General features: G+C 54.5%; 1 long non-coding RNA gene across 1 annotated transcript; it reads right to left on the reverse strand.

The window, feature by feature from the left end:
• Positions 1–272: 272 nt before the first annotated feature.
• On the reverse strand, positions 273–3,297 carry LOC114818243. Its single transcript, XR_003766084.2, has 3 exons — positions 3,087–3,297; positions 2,764–2,945; positions 273–681 (listed from the first exon to the last, which is right to left on the reverse strand). It is a non-coding gene; the product is annotated as an uncharacterized LOC114818243 (long non-coding RNA).
• Between the last annotated feature and the right edge of the window lie 3,131 nt (positions 3,298–6,428).

The following is a 6,428-nucleotide window of genomic DNA, read 5'->3' on the forward strand; positions in this document are numbered from 1 at the left end:
ACACAGCGAATACTTAATAAATATTATGACTCCTCCGTGAATCCGCAATCATCGGGTCGGACCGGCCCCCCTGCTCGCAAGATGCCCGTGTCCGGGGGATGCCCTCCGCGAAGGCGAGACCCCTCTCCCTCAGAAGATTCCTGGACTCCACCCTTCCCCCTGTGCCCCTGCTTCTCCTTCAGCGAACGGCAGAGCTGTAGGAAGGGCCCAGGTGGTCCCGATTCACATTCCCCAGCGGCCCCTGGTCTGGACCGTTTCCAAGATGCGTTTCCTCCCAATCAAGCGGTTGTTTTTATTCAATCAATTTTCTTGTACTTAAAAAAAAAATAAGCCCCAGCCCATCAAGCACGGGTGGAAGTCAGCTTCTTTCAGGAGAGACAGCTGAAGAATTGGACGGGCGATAAAATGCTATAATTGCTCAAAGAATGGCTTTTTTTTCAACTCGATTTTTTTGTAGCTGTTGCTATGTGATGTCATTAGCATATTGAACCAATAGTTCCTCATCCGTGGCTGGCAAATTAGTACTCTTGTCTCTGATGCTGCTATTATTACCTCGAGGACATTCTGTCTCTGGGTTTTGCGGCTTCGGCGTCTTGCTCTTCCTTGTTCGGAGTCTGGCTCACCCCACCGCTCACCTGAAGCCAAGCCCCCGCCTCCCCTCCGCGGGCATGCGGTGGCTGTCTGAAATTAGAGGAGATCTTCGGGTGAGTGGGCTCCACCCCCTCTCCCGCTGCCACAGGAGGCCGATTCGGCTGCTGGACCCCTCTCCGAAGACCATGTTAACATCTGCCCCTTTGTTGTGAGGACTCTGGCTGAGCAAATCTTCCCCTTCCCCTTATATGAGGACTTCAGATCCGGTCTGGCTCTGTCTCCGAAGGGGCTAAGGGACGCTAGGAGGAACGGGCTGCTGCTTACCCTCCCAGACACCCGCCCCCCAACGCCCTTGACTCTTCCCCCCGGCGACCCAGCATGGGCCATACAACACCCCTCTCCATCCCCCACTGCCCCTCCGGGGCCCGAGCTTGGACCGCTCATGCGTGGACCTATCCGAAACTCTCCGGCCCAGCAGGTGTTTCCAGCTGCCCGGCTCTTTGTGAAAACTGATGTTCTAGGCTGGAGGGAAGACATGTTTCCTTGGGTTTGTTGTGAACTTACTCCCCACCCCCCAACCCTCCCGGGTGTCCGTCGTCCCACCGCTGTGGAATTTAGGAAACGGTTCCGTGTTTTCTGCTCCTCTTTCATTTAGGAAGGGGAGTCGCTCTGTTTAGCCCTGTTTTCCAGATGGGGAGACTGAGGCCGAGAGACTTGCTCAGGGTTCATCCGTGTGCACATTTTAGCCAGACCTATCTCAGCTGTGCCTAGGGATTGGCTCATTTAATCGCTCCTGAAGGCAAGCGAGGAGGCTTTAAGCCCAGAGCAGTTGACCCAGGTCGACAGCTCCTCCTTTCCCCCCCCGCTTGGCCCCTGGGGGACGAGCGGGACCGAAGGAATTGCGCCCGTTTCCCCATCTGCCTACCTCTCTCGTGCCCAAAAATACTCGTGGTCGTGGCCACTGGACCGGCGCGAGAAGAGGGAGTGTGCTCGACCCAACCAAGCCTCAAATCGATCCAAGAGCCGAGGTAGGTGTCGGGCAGCAGAAGCGCTGGCTGGCCCTTCACGGGGGGTGATTGGGGTGGCCCCATCCCCCCAAAAGATGATAGTGGTCTCCTTTGTCAGCGGGGCTAGGGCCGGAACCCCCGGATTGAGAGTCGCTTCTCAGCAGAAACACCCCTTCGCGCGTGCCGTGCCTCCCCCCGCCACCGCACACATGCGACATAGTTGCCTTCGTCTCCCCCTCTAGACTGTAAGCTCACTGTGGGCGGGGAATGTGTCTACCAACTTTATTGTGCTCTTCCAAGTGCTAAGTACAGTGCTCTGCACACAGTAAGTGCTCAATAAACATACTTGATTGATTGCTTGTCCCAGGGACTGATCCAGGTCTTCTAGGGAAGAGATTTCAGGAGAGGTGAGCCTATCCTTCCACGGGTTCCAGCTTTCTGTTCTCCTCTTCCTCTCTCTATTGTTTTTTGTTCGTTCCCCCCGCTAGACCCAGGGTGGCTCGGTGGAACGAGCCCGGGCTTGGGAGTCAGAGGTCACAGGTTTGAATCCCGACACGGCCACTTGGCTGTGTGACTGTGGGCAAGTCATTTCTCTGTGCCTCAGTTCCCTCATCTGTAAAATGGGGATGAAGACCCTGAGCCTCATGTGGGACAACCTGATGACCACGTATCTACCCCAGCACTTAGAAGAGTGCTCGGCACATAGTAAGCGCTGAACAAATACCAACATTATTATTATTATTAGACCATAAACTCTTTGAGGGCGGAGATTAAACTCTCCCAAGCGGTACAGTGCCCTGTACTCAGTGGAAAGAGCCCGGGCTTGGGAGTCAGAGGTCATGGGTTCGAATCCTGGCCCTGCCACTTCTCAGCTGTGTGACTGTGGGCAAGTCACTTCACTTCTCTGTACCTCAGTCACCTCATCTGTAAAATGGGGATTAACTGTGAGCCTCACGTGGGACCACCTGATGACCCGGTAGCTCCCCCAGCGCTTAGAACAATGCTCTGCATATAGTAAGCCCTTAACAAATACCAACATTATTATTACTCAGCAGGCTCTCGCTAATTGCTACTGGTTAAGTGGTCGATTTTTAACCTTCACAGTCTGTCACGTGAGGTTGATGGGAAGAAGATACCAGGCAGACACCTGGAGAGGCAGCCTTACCTAGTGGTGATCTGGCTGGACCCAGGCATTCCTCTCCTTGCCACGTTAGGGCGGTCTTGGAAGATTCCACTCTCGGCAATTTGAGGAAGGCTGATTAAAAAAACCAAAAACTGAAGGCCGGTCATCTGCATGACGGAGATCGGGGTCCCTTGGGAGGCTCTCGTTGCTATGGCTTCTGACCCCTGGAAGGACAAGGGGCATCAGCATCTGTTCAGTGCTCTCTCCGCGGGCCCCGTCTCATTATTCCAGACGCATCCTTTCCTGACTTGGATCCCTACGCTGCGGAGTCCTTCTTCCTGCCTCTCCTTTCACAATGCACTTACCAGAGTACAGTGGAAATCAAGTTCAGCCCATCAGTCTCTTCCTCTGATCCGAATACTGACCAAAACAAGGTAAACGTAGTTCCAAAAGCGATCAAAACGCGACAGATATCCCAAACACCGTTATCCTACAAGATCAAAGTGCAGTGAACCTATGTGGAAAATAAAGCATGGATTTAAACAACTGTTAATAATAATAATAATAATGTTGGTATTTGTTAAGCACTTACTATGTGCCGAGCACTGTTCTAAGCGCTGGGGTAGACATAGGGGAATCAGGCTGTCCCACGTGGGGCTCACAGTCTTAATCCCCATTTTACAGATGAGGGAACTGAGGCACAGAGAAGTGAAGTGACTTGCCCACAGTCACACAGCCGACAAGTGGCAGAGCTGGGATTCGAACTCATGAGCCCTGACTCCAAAGCCTGTGCTCTTTCCACAGAGCCACGCTGCAAACATGCATTCCTAAAGAATCCTAATTGCCTTTACCCAAGGTTTGCCCACGGTCATCTGATGCTCAACTGAACCCAAGTTGTCGTGTGAGGTTGATGGGAGCCGTACGGAGACCCGGGCAGGCAGTAAGCTGGCAACGGGGCTGTCTCGTGCCCGGGGCTCCGCTCGGCTGGGAGGAGGTGGAATGGCGGAGCGGCCCCAGGGCCGGGGGACCGGGGTTGAGCTCCACCTGCGTGGTCCCGCCCCGCCACCGGCCACCCTCCCCCGGACACGGACTGGAGGAATTCGAAATGGTCGCCACGTGGGCTCCGTAATGGTGTTCGTTAAGGACGTCTTATGTGCCAAGCACTGTACCAAGCTCCGGGGTGGATTCAAGCAAATCGGGTTGGACACAATCCCCATCCCACATGGGGCCCACGGTCTCAATCCCCATTTTATGGCTGCGGCACGGAGAAGTGCCCTGCCCGAGACCACACAGCAGATGAGTGGCGGGGCCAGAATTCGAACCCGTGATCTCTCCGCTACGCCATGCTGGATAGCGGGGGCTGTCCGCTCTGGCCAGTGCCCACTAGCCTGTGCGATGCTGGGGGTGCATGGTGGCCATCTGGGGAGGGTGTGTTTCAGGGTGCTATCCTCACAATGCCCCAAGCAGTGGGGCCCCGTTCATAAAGTCAGGAGGCGGTGTGATTTCCCGGCCGGAGGTGGCTGGGTCTCTCCTTAGCCCAAGGCCCCTGGGCTGCGGCCACATAAGCCTCTGCATTAATCTGTTCCTCTAAAAAGGAGTTCGTGTCTTTCCGTGAGAGCAGAGTGAATAGGAGGGTCTGGATATGCTTCACCTCCGTCTGTGTTTTTATCTCTCTCGGCCTTTTTTTCTTTTCCTCCTGCCACCTCTCCACTGGATCATGGATCCAGAGTGCTAGTTCGATGGTGGTTTTGGGGGTGAAATCATTGTTCTGTGAGCCAGTTAAGAGGAAGGAAATTGCCAGCCAGGCTGACAGGCCTCTGAGGCCAGCCCTCCTCTGGAACAGTCATTCATTCATCCATTCGATCGTATTTATTGAGCACTTACTGTATGCAGAACACTGTACTGAGCGCTTGGGAAGCACAATACAGCAAAAAAGACAGACAGTCCCAGCCAAAAATGGGCTTACAGGCTAGGGGGTGGGAGACGGACATCAAAACAAGTAAACAGGCATCAGTATAAGTAGAATTATAGGGATATACATATATACGCAGATGCTGTGCGGTGAGGCAGGGAAGAGCAAAGGGAGCAGGACTTTGAAGGGGGGAAGAGTGATTGTTTGGCGGATCTGAGGAGGGAGGGCGTTCTGAGCCAGAGGAAGGACGTGGGCCAGGGATCGGTGGCGAGACGGGCACGGTGAGGAGAACGTCAGAGGAGCGGAGTGTGTGGGGCTGGGATGTTGAAGGAGGGAAGGGAGGCGAGATAAACCTGGGGTGGGGTGAAGGGATGAGCCTGCCCTGCCCTGAAGTGACCATTCCCTGAATTTGCCTGGAAGGGCCTGCTCCTGTGGTCAGAAGTCTGTGTTCGGTCTCCCTGGCTCACGGGGTCCACGTGGATGGACTGTTGCCGAAACGGCAGGGATTTGCGGGGCGGTAGGGATGATATTCCCATTTGGAGAGACTGAGGCACCGACCTGGGGCTGTTCTGTGCAAGGGGGTGGGGCAGGGGTAGAGTGGACTCAGGATGGGGCACATCGGGCCGGGTGGGGTGGCTTAAGAGATGCGCCGTCCCCATGTGTCTGCCAAACTGACTTTTCATTCATTCATTCAATAGTATTTATTGAGCGCTTACTATGTGCAGAGCACTGTACTAAGCGCTTGGGATGAACAAGTCGGCAACAGATAGAGACAGTCCCTGCCGTTTGACGGGCTTACAGTCTAATCGGGGGAGACGGACAGACGAACGATGGCAATAAATAGAGTCAAGGGGAAGAACATCTCGTAAAAACAATGGCAACTAAATAGAACCAAGGCGATGTACAATTCATTAACAAAATAAATAGGGTAACGAAAATATATACAGTTGAGCGGACGAGTACAGTGCTGTGGGGATGGGAAGGGAGAGGTGGAGGAGCAGAGGGAAAAGGGGAAAAAGAGGGTTTAGCTGCGGTGAGGTAAAGGGGGATGGCAGAGGGAGTAGAGGGAGAAGAGGAGCTCAGTCTGGGAACGCCTCTTGGAGGAGGTGAGTTTTAAGTAGGGTTTTGAAGAGGGAAAGAGAATCAGTTTGGCGGAGGTGAGGAGGGAGGGCGTTCCAGGACCGCGGGAGGACGTGACCCAGGGGTCGACGGCGGGATAGGCGAGACCGAGGGACGGCGAGGAGGTGGGCGGCAGAGGAGCGGAGCGTGCGGGGTGGGTGGTAGAAAGAGAGAAGGGAGGAGAGGTAGGAAGGGGCAAGGTGACGGAGAGCCTCGAAGCCTAGAGTGAGGAGTTTTTTGTTTGGAGCGGAGGTCGATAGGCAACCACTGGAGTTGTTTAAGAAGGGGAGTGACATGCCCAGATCGTTTCTGCAGGAAGATGAGCCGGGCAGCGGAGTGAAGAATAGACTGGAGCGGGGCGAGAGAGGAGGAAAGGAGGTCAGAGAGAAGGCTGACACAGTAGTCTAGCTGGGATATAACGAGAGCCCGTAACAGTAAGGACTTTGAGCTGGGAAAGGCAGTTGAAGTTCTGGGCATTGGAGGGAAACAGGCTGACCGGGGCAGAGGACCCCCGGAGGGACCCCCAGTAGCTCCATGTGTGTGGTGGTCCCAGCAATGGGAACTGTGGGTCCTGCCTTGCCTTTGTCAAACACACCCACAGACACGTGCACACCTCACTAGTTGAATCTTTTATTTCTAGATCGTCTGCTTCCTGTCCTTTGGAATCCCCACCAAT

The sequence above is a fragment of the Ornithorhynchus anatinus genome, chromosome 18, assembly GCF_004115215.2.
Source record: "Ornithorhynchus anatinus isolate Pmale09 chromosome 18, mOrnAna1.pri.v4, whole genome shotgun sequence".
Lineage (NCBI taxonomy): Eukaryota > Metazoa > Chordata > Mammalia > Monotremata > Ornithorhynchidae > Ornithorhynchus > Ornithorhynchus anatinus.